The sequence below is a fragment of the Anguilla rostrata genome, chromosome 1, assembly GCF_018555375.3.
Source record: "Anguilla rostrata isolate EN2019 chromosome 1, ASM1855537v3, whole genome shotgun sequence".
In the NCBI taxonomy this organism is placed as follows: domain Eukaryota; kingdom Metazoa; phylum Chordata; class Actinopteri; order Anguilliformes; family Anguillidae; genus Anguilla; species Anguilla rostrata.
The window spans coordinates 80,788,128-80,800,904 of record NC_057933.1 but is presented as its reverse complement, the minus strand read 5'-3'; the positions used below and the strand labels follow the sequence as shown (position 1 = coordinate 80,800,904).

The following is a 12,777-nucleotide window of genomic DNA, read 5'->3' as shown; positions in this document are numbered from 1 at the left end:
TATGAATTGCAATTTATCAAAACATATACAAGACATATAGTGTTTACACTCAAATAGTAATTCCTCTGTCTTTTGGCAAAAATATACAAAAATACAACATAGAAAAGAAACATCTCTTTCCCTATTTCCAAAATAAAAAGAAATAACAAGGACAGTGCTGATGCTGTCCTTGTAATATAACAGAAATAACCTACATGCCACATACAATTCAGTTTTAAAGAAAACTGTGAGAATATTTGGGTTGATACATCATGAAGTTACTTTAATTTAGAGGAAGTACTGATGCTGCTGATTTCTTTGGGTGATTGATTGTGTCTTCTGATTGAGATAAAGCTTGTGGGTGAGGATGATGTATTTCCGTTTCTGATTTGGGTCAAAGATGTCAAACAAAACATCATGTCAAGTATCAAACAAAAACAGATTGTTTGCTCATGCATAGAAAGAACAATAAATTGCAATAATTTACCTTCTTGTTCCAAAAGCACAATTCTGAAGTTTTACCCTTGAAATCAGTATTTTTCTTTGTGAAATGTATTTCTTTGCTCCTTCATTGTGTGTTATAAGGAAGGTGGCAGATTACTGTGGGCCACGCTGTCTGTGGTGAGATATATGTTGGCTCTGGATAGCATAGCCTGGCCAGTTTGTGGCTATTAGCCCTCCTTACAAACCCACATCATTTTCAGCTATGCCTGTTAATTACCACCTGTTTAGTTTGATCATTATGATGTAGCGCTTAATGCTACAAGTACCTATATAGCTGCATATCATTCCTTTTATCATGCTAGTAATTCCTGAGCACATGTTGCCGTATGAGCATCACCATTTTCTATCTTCCTGCGCACCTCTCGCTACAAGAGGGCGCTATTGTGCTATGGTAGAATTTCAGTCAGCCATTTTCTGCAAGATTATTTATTTATCGTACCCCATTAATGTTGATCGTATTGTGTTGATTTTCCATATTCAGAGATATTTCACCTTCATCCTAATTCCCTATTTTAATGATTATTTAGAACAGTTAATGATTATTATTTGGATCATTATGATACTTTTTATTTTATAGTTATTGTTATAGTTGTTGTTGAATTGTGATAATTGTATATTGCATGATTCTTCTTCCCGTTCCTTTTTATATCATGCTGTGGTGTGGGGATGGCTGGTTTAAGCAGCCACACCTGCCCTGGGTCAAGCTAATTAGACCTGGCCAATTGGATAATGGGTTAAGAATTAGATAATTGGCCAGGCTAATTGGACCCAGGAACAGGAGTGGCTGCACCTGTGCGTAGTGAGGTAATCACTGCGCACAGGTTAAATCTGCCATCCCCACCCACATCAGTAGCTTCGGTCATGACTGGTTTACATCTGCTCATTTGGCGTTACCATCTTGCCAAACCCTCGTGAATAAATGTGGACTGTTTTAACATCTTCTCCCTGTGTCTCTGTGCTGGAGGGCCCCAAAGAAAGCCACTTCGGTGGCCTGTGGCAGGCGTGTTTGCCACAGTGGCGCCCAACGTGGGGCTCCTCCGGCACGGCAAAGAGGCACAGGAGGGCCAGCCAGGAAGCACACTGGAGGAGGGGCGGCTGAGGTGTTCCCGACAGGGCTTCGGGTGGATCCTCCGGGCCAAAAATGGGGGGCTGAAGATGACCAGGGAGGGGAAGGAGGCAATCCTCAGCTGGGATGCTGAGGAGCTGCACCTGGCCGAGAAGGCAGGTCAGCGACGGGCGGTGCACGAGAGGTGGTCGCGCCGTGAGCTGGACTTGGCCGGGAAGGGGGTCAGCCACGGGCGGCGCACGAGCGGTGGCCGCGCCGTTTTGCTTCCTTTCTCGTCCGTTTTGGTTGTTTTTAGTTCTTTGTTTTGGCCTGGTTGGTTTGCCCGGAGCCCATGAGGGGATAAGCCTGCAGCCGCCTGCCAGCAGAGCCGACTGGCGGCCACCACAGCCACGAGGGTTCCTGGTCCCCAGCACCACACGGCCAGTCCACCAGCCCACCAGCCCAGCCACCCCACCACAGCCCCTGGAACAGCCCAAGCCGGTGACGCCCCCACCAGCCAGCAGAGCAGCCCAGGACTTCCCGTGCTCCGGGAGGGAGGAGGAAGAAGGGCTGCCTTGTCGTCAGAAGGAGGGGCACAGCATGTACTGGACTGTTCCGGGGCCACCCACCCTGATTTTTTTTAAAAAATTTTTTTGCGTGTTTGGAGTGTTTTGTTTTTGTTTGTTGTCTTTGGCTTTGTTGGGAGTGTGGGGGTGGGGTGGGGTGGGGGGGGGGGTGGGGGGGGGGGGGGGGGAGTAGGCTTCGGCCAGGGATTCTCCCTGGCCTCAGTTTGGCGTTGGGGGTATGTGGTGTGGGGATGGCTGGTTTAAGCAGCCACACCTGCCCTGGGTCAAGCTAATTAGACCTGGCCAATTGGATAATTGGTTAATAATTAGATAATTGGCCAGGCTAATTGGACCCAGGAACAGGAGTGGCTGCACCTGTGCGTAGTGAGGTAATCACTGCGCACAGGTTAAATCTGCCATCCCCACCCACATCAGGAGCTTCTCTGTCATGACAGTGTTTGAGATCTGCTCACTTGGCTGTAACATCTTGCCAAACCCTCGTGGAATAAATGTGGACTGTTTTAACATCTTCTCCCTGTGTCTCTGTGCTGGAGGGCCCCAAAGAAAGCCACTTCGGTGGCCTGTGGCAGGCGTGTTTGCCACAGTGGCGCCCAACGTGGGGCTCCTCCGGCACGGCAAAGAGGCACAGGAGGGCCAGCCAGGAAGCACACTGGAGGAGGGGCGGCTGAGGTGTTCCCGACAGGGCTTCGGGTGGATCCTCCGGGCCAAAAATGGGGGGCTGAAGATGACCAGGGAGGGGAAGGAGGCAATCCTCAGCTGGGATGCTGAGGAGCTGCACCTGGCCGAGAAGGCAGGTCAGCGACGGGCGGTGCACGAGAGGTGGTCGCGCCGTGAGCTGGACTTGGCCGGGAAGGCGGGTCAGCCACGGGCGGCGCACGAGCGGTGGCCGCGCCGTTTTGCTTCCTTTCTCGTCCGTTTTGGTTGTTTTTAGTTCTTTGTTTTGGCCTGGTTGGTTTGCCCGGAGCCCATGAGGGGATAAGCCTGCAGCCGCCTGCCAGCAGAGCCGACTGGCGGCCACCACAGCCACGAGGGTTCCTGGTCCCCAGCACCACAAGGCCAGTCCACCAGCCCACCAGCCCAGCCACCCCACCACAGCCCCTGGAACAGCCCAAGCCGGTGACGCCCCACCAGCCAGCAGAGCAGCCCAGGACTTCCCGTGCTCCAGGAGGGAGGAGGAAGAAGGGCTGCCTTGTCATCTGAAGGAGGGTCGCCGCATGTACTGGACTGTTCCGGGGCCCCCCACCCTGACTTTTTATTTTTTTAGCGTGTTTGGAGTGTTTTTGTTTTTGTTTGTTGTCTTTTGCTTTGGGAGTGTGGGGGTGGGGGGGGGTAGGCTTCGGCCAGTGATTCTCCCTGGCCTCAGTTTGGCGTTGGGGGTATGTGGTGTGGGGATGGCTGGTTTAAGCAGCCACACCTGCCCTGGGTCAAGCTAATTAGACCTGGCCAATTGGATAATGGGTTAAGAATTAGATAATTGGCCAGGCTAATTGGACCCAGGAACAGGAGTGGCTGCACCTGTGCGTAGTGAGGTAATCACTGCGCACAGGTTAAATCTGCCATCCCCACCCACATCAGTAGCTTCGGTCATGACTGGTTTACATCTGCTCATTTGGCGTTACCATCTTGCCAAACCCTCGTGAATAAATGTGGACTGTTTTAACATCATCTCCCTGTGTCTCTGTGCTGGAGGGCCCCAAGGAAAGCCACTTCGGTGGCCTGTGGCAGGCGTGTTTGTCACACATGCATATACACACACACCCACACACCTACACCTGTGTGTGCCTAGAGAATTTACCTATTTGGAAGTTCAATAAACAGAAAACCAAAGATTCCTGACTCCTGTGTGCTGATCGAAACCCCATTGGGACAGCTACCATTCCTTGATCCAGCCCAGTCTCCTGCAACCCTCCTTTACATATAATATTTTCTTAGATACTTTTGATACAACTCCTTTTGATTTCTAAGCAGCACGGCTAAGTGTGGTACACTTTGCAAACTACCTCCGTGTATACGTAGCGACTATCTCCCACAGACAGAGCCTGACACTGGCCTTACGTAGCTGTGCTGTCTGGCAGTCTGAGAAAGGTATACTATAAATCGTGAGCAAAATGAAGCACAGCATGCCATAAAGAGAAATAAATTATACAGACAGCAATTGCCACACTGGGAAATTTAAGAGGTTGCAAAACAGATGATAATGATTAATGAATTACATCATACATTGCCAATATTTTTAAAAATAATGTTTTCACGACTATGGAACTATGAAACCATTTTTTTTTTTTTTTGAGAAACATTAATTGTTGAAAAAAATGCATAAAACCACATATATACAACATGAACTGGACAATAATTTATTCATGCTTTCAGTACTGAAAATACTGAGTACTGAGTATATTGTTAACCCTCCTGTACTCGCTAAACACTGCTCACCAGACCTGGAGCTCTTAACTATAAAAGTCCATCCCTTCTACCTCCCTCGGGAATTCAGCTCCGCTATAATCACAGCTGTATATATACCCCAGCTGGCGCCGACTAGCTAGTGGAGGTATTCACCTCTATATTCAACCTCTCCCTGAACCAGTCTGCAGTCCCCACCTGCTTCAAACAGACCATCATTGTTCCTGTACCAAAGAAACCTGCCATCTCCTGCTGGAATGACTACCGCCCTGTAGCACTGACCTCCATCATCATGAAGTGCTTCGAGTAGCTAGTCAGGACCCACATCTGCTCTCTTTTTCCTGACACCTTGGACCCCCTTCAATTCGCATACCGCCCCAACAGATCTACAGACGACACCATCGCCCTGACAGTGCACACCGCCCTCTCCCACCTGGATAAGGGAGACACTTACGTGAGGATGCTGTTTATAGACTACAGTTCAGCATTCAACACAATTGTGCCTGCTAAGCTCGTTCCCAAGCTCAGGAACCTGGGTCTTAACACCTCCCTCTGCAACTGGATCCTGGACTTCCTGACAGGCAGACCCCAGGTGGTGAGAATGGGTAACCTCACCTCTTCTACACTGACCCTGAGCACCAGAGGCCCTCAGGGCTGCATACTCTCAGTCCCCTCTTGTACGCCCTGTTCACGCACGACTGTGTGGCCACTCCAATGCCATCTTCAAGTTTGCAGACGACACCACCATCCTGGGTCTCATCTTCAACAACGATGAGACCGCTTACAGAGAGGAGGTCAGCGTCTTGGCAACATGGTACCAGGACAATAACCTCTCTCTCAACGTCTGCAAGACTAAGGAGATGATTGTGGACTTCAGGAAGCGAAGGGGCCGGGGGGGGGGGTCACGCCCCCATTCACATCGACGGAGCTGAAGAGGAGAGAGTCTCCTTCAGGTTCCTCGGTGTGGTCATAAATGATAACCTCACATGGTCCAGGCAATCAGACGCAGCACAGAAAATCATAAAAGGACTTCAGCCACCCAGGCTACGGTCTGTTTTCACTGCTGCCATCTGGTAGACGCTACCGGAGCATCCGGGCACGGACGACCAGACTCACAAACAGTTTTTTTCCCTCAGGCCATCAGGCTTCTCAACAAGCAACATTAATCTCAGGGATCACATTGATCACATGACCTCCTGTGTATGCAATGTACGTTCAATGTACATTATCACAATCTTATGCACATATTCATCAGCACTCCTGCACTTTATATGATTAATATTTAAATATTTAATACTCCTATTCTCATTGTCCATATCCCCCATCTGTACAGGCTGGTACTTATTTGCTGCTAATATTTAATACTTGATATCTTTTGATATTTTTGCTCTTGCTCTTACGTAGTTGCTGCCTGCCATGTCATAAGAATTTCTTTGCTCAGAATGACCTGTGTTATACTGTACACTTGACAAATAAAAACACTTTGACTTTGACTTTTGTTATCTTCAAATTTACTAACACCTATTATCCTTGGGGTTTGACCCCAGCAATTTAAACCTCCAGAAAATGATTATAATTAAAATTGTTACCACAAGTTTGTGTCAGGTACTTTATGCTTCTTTGTTGAATACCTAAATAGCCCTTTAAATAAAACATAACCCCCCACCCCATACATCCAGAATACCTATTACGCGACTATTACAAAATATGCAAATCACAATAAAATCTCACTAATTGACCTAAAATTGGAAAGAAAGATCTTTTTGTTGTTTTAATGTTTTTTCTCACTGTCCCCAACATGGTAACCTTCCTTTTCAATAGTTCCTCACCCAGGGCATACGATGTGAAAAAATGATCACATGTAATGTTATGACCATTCAGTCCTTCAGCCATGTCTAGTACCACCCTCATGCCCTGATTTTTTTCAGGTGCTTCCCCAGGGGATTTACCACCGGCATATTCCAGGCATAGCTGTTCTGTGCATCACATGCTGCTCATATTTTTTTTTTGCTTGGTATGTATTGTCTGAAGGGATCAGCGCCCACGAAACACAACCAGACATTCATCCACAGTCACGTGGGGGCCTGGATTGTAAAGAAAGGGTAATTGCTGAACCCACTTGTCCCATACATCCCGTATTGCTGCAGGTTTGTCAGGCCTTCGTCGGCCCTGCCTTGTTTCTCTGTCATCAAAGCGTATGACACGGGAGAAAGCATGGATTGTCTTTAGAGACATGATGGCTGGAAATATTGCTCTTCCTCTTCCAAAGACTTGCTGTTGCTTTGCCTTTTGACTTCTAGACTCCTGCCAAAATGAGCAAGCCAATGTAGGCTTGCAAGTGGGTCATATCCAAGTCTTTCCAACTGTCCCCATACACGTGCCTCCCTTCTAAGTTTGTCATCTCAAGTATATCCTTTTCGATTGATGGTGTTTCGAAGAGCTCAAATGCTGATTTTATGTCTTGGGCATGGCTGACAGCATATCTGGTGGGGCCTGGAACCATTTTGATGACATTAGCAGCACTAAGTCTACCCTGTTGTTCAAGTTGGGAGAGGGACCATAATAACTTTCCATTTTTGGAAGGTTACGTGTCTGCTGGTGGTTGAGAGACAACAGGAGGGTCAACACTAAGGGTCTCATTCTCATAAAAAATTTCAATTGAGAGAGAGCATAAAGAGAGCACACAGAGCACCAAGAGAAATGGTTTAGAAGGCTGTTGTGCAAGCTTTTATGTTTGCTCCTCCCCTATGTTGTGTGAACTATCAATGTCCTTGCAGGAACCATATTTCCCCTCCCCCACGGCGCGGGAAAGTGAACTATCAGTGGTTCTAGCACTACTACAGGTATGGTTATGTTAGGTTAGGGCCCTAAAGCTGAGGGAAGTTTTTTGAAGATTATAAAATTGCATGTTATAGTGACCTCAATATCATCCAAAACAAATGTGTGTAAAATGCTGATGTTTCTTATGTTTTATACAGCTAAAACAGCCTGGGGTCAAATTGGGGGTCAAAATGTGTACAGGACATTGAAAACATATCATGTTTATTTTATGTTTACCCAGTTGTCCCCATTAAATTAGGAAAAGTCATAAAATATGAAGCAAAAAAAATGACGTCAATCATTTCATTTATTAAAAATTTAATGGGGGAAAAATCCTAACAAACTCATAAAATTAATCCCTCCCCCTTCCCATCACCATTGCCACCCCAATCAGCAAGCTCCGACCTCTCCTGGACTTGGGGCGGAGCAAGCGGCATCTCCATCTTTGTGGACCAGGGGGAGTGTTGTACTGAGGCGTCATTCCTGTCGTTTTGGCCGTGCTCCAGGGGCTGTCTCTGTGGGTCTGTCCGATCCAGCAGTGGCTCCCTGTGCCTGATCAACGAATTAACAACCTAATTAGGAGCCTATTGATTCAACACAGTGTTTAATTTGTTCAGTGAAGATCATTCACAACTACACCCCCCCCCCAACATTCCAATCACAAGTCCATTAATTTGGCCAGTGTAACTGGTGATAATGAAAACGTGCCCTGCTTGAGTTGCCTACCTCTGATTTTGAATGGCCTTCATGTTACGGTATGTATCAATAATTCGAGGAACTGCAGCAGCAAGAATCTTCAGTGGGGTCATGTTGAAACCTGAACCAAGGGAATTTCAGTTAGATACCACAACTTTGGATAAAGATAGTGTCATTGCCTAAATTTAACACAGAAATTAAATAAGAGATTTGTGTTGCATTTATTGTCTTTTAGAAGCCAAGTGTATGGCTTGATGTAAAAAATGTATTAAAAATCCAAAGGTTTACCTGATGACTCGGTCGTGTTGGTGTTGATCCTTTCTGACACTTCAGTTGTGGAGTGATCACCTGTGAAAAATTGCTGCAGTCCATTGATAATGTCTCAATTTGAGAAATGGGGGGCGGGGGGGGGGTTAATCACAGTTAAAATAACAGGTACGTGTAGGTTTTTGTGATTACAATGCTCTGCGCTTCTCTACATTGCTAATTTGGCTTTCCTGCCTATGGGTCACTGTTACGGCTGGCTCGCCTGGCCGCAACAAACAAAGCCCAGATGGATCAAAAACAAGACAGAAACTGATCTAACAAACCAACCCAGACATTTATTAATCTAAATTACAAACAAAAACACACAAAGTTCACAAAACCAAAGCTCTCCCCACAAATCACAAGCCCCAAAAGAAAAAAATCACTCCCCTGCCTCGTACTACTGGGCTTATATTGGGCCACAGGCAGGTGGAAGCAATCAGGCAATTAGGTAATTAAGCAACTACCTCCACCTACACTACCCAGGCAAGCAGAGGCAGGGGACGTAACAGTCACAAAGTTTAGCAAAATAAGGAATTTAACACAGAAATTAAATAAGAGATTTTTGTTGCATTTATTGTCTTGTAGAAGCCAAATTTTGCTAAACTTTGTGTTTTTATATTACATGTAAAACTCAAGCTATCTTATCGCACACAATGTAAACATAGCCTGGTGTAATCAAAGTACTTGAAGCTGGACAAAGTTTGGGTTCATTATTTGGAGTTGCTAATAAAATATTTAGCTATGATCATAAAGAATTACATGAACGTACAACCTAGGAACCAAAATTAGAAATATGTAGTAGTTTTAGGGACCCATCAAACACATATGCTACAATAGCCTATCAGACTGTCGGCTCCTTCCGGCACCATCCTCAAATGCCAGCAAATTTGAGTTCCGATGCTTAAAAAACACTTGAACAGAGGATGACGATGCTGTTGTTTACTCAAATATGGAAGTGAAAAAGGAATTACATTAAAAAATGAAGTGCCATGGACAGAATCTTATCAATAACTGTATAAACAAAAAGTTGCGGCCTAACCGTAGGAGACAAAGCAATTAGCATATTAGCTTCCCGGTCAGGCCTCCGATTCTTTCCACACACGGAACATGAAATACCAACTTAAGCTTTTAAATATCGGGATCCAAATTAAAAATACTTCTCTAATACTGGGACCCAAATTATAAATACTTCTCTAATATTGGGACCAGAATGAGAAATATGTAGTAGTTTAAGGGACCCATCAGACACACAGGCTAACATAGCCTAGCTGACTGCCGACTCATTAGGAGACTGACCTCAAACACTCCAGCCACCGATTTTAGGTTCCTACGCATAGTTAAAAAAAACACTGCAATAGAGGATGACGATGCTGTTGTTCACTCAAATATGAAAGTGAAAAAAGAAATAATAACTAGCTTTATAATAAGTGCAACTAGCGCCGCTCACCTTCACGTGAGCAAAATAAGGAATTTAACACAGAAATTAAATAAGAGATTTTTGTTGCATTTATTGTCTTGTAGAAGCCAAATGTATGGCTTCCTTATTTTGCTAAACTTTGTGACCCATAAACAGGAAAGCCAAATTAGCAATGTAGAGAAGCGCAGAGCATTGTAATCATAAAAACCTACACGTACCTGTTATTTTAACTGTGATTTCAGTTTGTGTGTAATTATAGGCATAATATATTGGTATAGACATGTACTGGAAGCTAAAGAAAATATAAAATGTCCTGAGGAGTTTTAGCGACAACAAGAGCAAAAGAAATGCTATGTGATGCTATGCTTTGCCATGCTAAGAACCATCACCACGTGTTTGAACACAACAAAAATTTTAAATTGTATAATTTAAGATGTAAAAGAGTAAAAACTCTTATTTGAGGACATAATTTTATCAACAATGTGCCCGTTCTATGAAGTTTTTTGTTGTGTTCAAGTCCCTTAATTCAGATGGTGGCGAGAAAAGCTCAAACACGTAACGATGGTTCTTTGCATGGCAAAGCTGAGCATTACACAGCATTTCTTTTGCTCCTGTTGTCGCTAAAACTCCTCAGGACATTTTTCTTTAGCTTCCAGTACACATGTCTATACCATACGATGCACACATGAAAGTGAAACAGAGTGAAACATAATTTAAAATAATTAAATCAAAATAATAATGAAAATAATTAAAACTAGCGGGACTCACCTGTTGTCTGTCGTATTTAAAAGAGAAAGGATCTTGTACTCCCGCGCAATCCTTTATATGCTACAGCGTGCGCACTGTACGTCATTACGTAAGAAACGCATTTCAAATATGGGAAGGTACGACAACTGAATATCGCACTTTTACTGTTTGATCGGGAGATTCCTGTAGATTTAATTCGATCACAATTCTTCTTTGCTTCTCTCCTCTACTGTTCTTGTAGCTTTGGAGTTGTCTATGTGTCCATTTTTTATGACAAGTTTATTTATTTTAATTTTCCGTTGTTTGAAACTTGTTGAAATGGACATAACATTCAACATGTGTCGTGAAAATGGCTCCAGATTTTAAGCAGGTGGATCTCCTCATCTTGCAAGTATTCCCCAAAATGTTTTTGACTTTTATATGACTTTTATCTATTTTCTGACTTTTAATTGTGATGTCTTTTGTATTGCTGTTTTGTGATGTTCTGATGTCTGTTTTACCTCTGGAAGACTGAATCTTGTATTTGAAATAAAAATGATTCCTTGTGTACTTTGAAGAAAATGACCCCAGGCTTAAAGCAGATGGAACTCTCCGTTTGGAAGGTATCTCCAAAGATGTTTGATGAAAATGATACCAGATATGAAGTAGGTGACTCTCTCTTCACTCTTTTCTTTCTCTCCATTCTTCCTAATCCTGGCTGCTGCCATTTCTCCTGATAGGATCTGAGGCTACTATAAGATCCTCTTTTTTAGAACAATCTTCTGTGTCCCAGTCTTTTCGCTGAAGATTGTGTCCATTCGGTACGAATTCCCTTCACTGAAGATGGTGGGCAAAAACAGAAATGAAGTGTTGAAACATTTTGCCTTAAATTAGTATAATAGGAAAAGTGTTGCATATTATTTTATGCTATTGTCTGAATGTGTGTATAGGTCCAAAGACTTGTAGATTATGCCTCCCATGCACTAGATGACTTTAGGACGACTAAAGTCTGACACACTCACTCACATTTGACAACAATCTGTCCAAGTCAATGGTTTTACTCCTAGAGGTGCACAGACTGGGAATTATGCAGCTTCACACATTGTAAGATTCCAACAGGATTCTTTTTATGATATTTTTCATGTTAGCCCTCCACTTCCTGTCGAAAACTCAGAGAAGAAAAATAGGTAGATGGTACTGTGTAAACTAAATAGGCAATGGAGCAGGAGCAGCAGTAGCAATGGCTTTTGGCCACTGCCGCACTTGTGTGCGCAATGCCAATCTGTGCAAAAACAGCTGAAAAGATATGCGCCTGTTTGTATTTTAAACTCTTGAGCACTGAATGTTTTTTTTTATCCTTGTGCACAAGTAAAGAAACCTTGTTTGATGACTTTCCAAAATCTAAGAAAATGGCTCCATATTTTAAGCGGGTGGCTTAATTGCAAATGTGTGGCATGCGTTTGGGTACAAAATGGCCGTGCTTCATTACATTACATTACATTACAAGCATTTAGCAGACACTCTTATCCAGAGCGATTTAGCAGACGCTCTTATCCAGAGCGACGTACAACAAGTGCATTAGTTCAAGATGCAGAGGTGCAAAAGAAACACTAGAGTGAAGTAGAGATCGTAGTGCAAGAAGTGACCACAGATCAGGACTTCAACCCTGTAGAGTAACCTGTTCAGCAAACAACAATCCTGCCAAGTACAAACTAGCACTGAAATAACATTTGCCTAATCAGAATCAGGTTCACGTGTGTGCTACTTATTGTGGGTGAGCGCATGCGTTAACACTCCCATGCATGTTTCTCAAACCTTCCCCTGTTCTTCAAGCTTCCCTTGTGAGCGCATGCGTTGTACATCGCAACAGAAGTACACTTTCCTGCAAATCTTAGATCTTTGTTTCGAACGAACAACAAATTTCAGGAATTCAGAAATCTGGAGCAAGCCAAAAAGTGAAAATGATAAGTTTTATTTTCGGACCTGTACTCCAGCATGTGTTCAGGCTTCATTCTGTGTGGTGTGTAATTTTTGGAGGAGGACAGCGCCATTGACTCCAGACCAAATGGAACGTCAGACGTGGCAGGGCAGTGGGGCGTCAAAAAGGTCCCAGGTCCGAATCCCAGCCGGAGCCTTTCCGTGTGGAGCCTGCATGTTCTCCTCGGGTCCATGTGGGCTTCCTCTGGGTGTTCTAGCTTACACCCGCAGTCCAAAGACTTGTAGATTATGCCTCCCATACACTAGATGACTTTAAGACGACTAAAGTCTGATACACCTACTCACATTTAACAACA

General features: G+C 44.3%; 1 protein-coding gene and 1 long non-coding RNA gene across 7 annotated transcripts in view; both read right to left on the bottom strand.

Annotated features, from left to right (window-relative positions):
- Window positions 1-12,777, bottom strand: part of LOC135237277 (uncharacterized) — a 96,187-nt gene that overhangs the window by 28,789 nt on the left and 54,621 nt on the right. The window lies entirely within an intron of this gene.
- Window positions 7,669-8,847, bottom strand: LOC135237431 (uncharacterized). Its single transcript, XR_010324825.1, has 3 exons — window positions 8,320-8,847; window positions 8,062-8,152; window positions 7,669-7,887 (listed from the first exon to the last, which is right to left on the bottom strand). It is a non-coding gene; the product is annotated as an uncharacterized LOC135237431 (long non-coding RNA).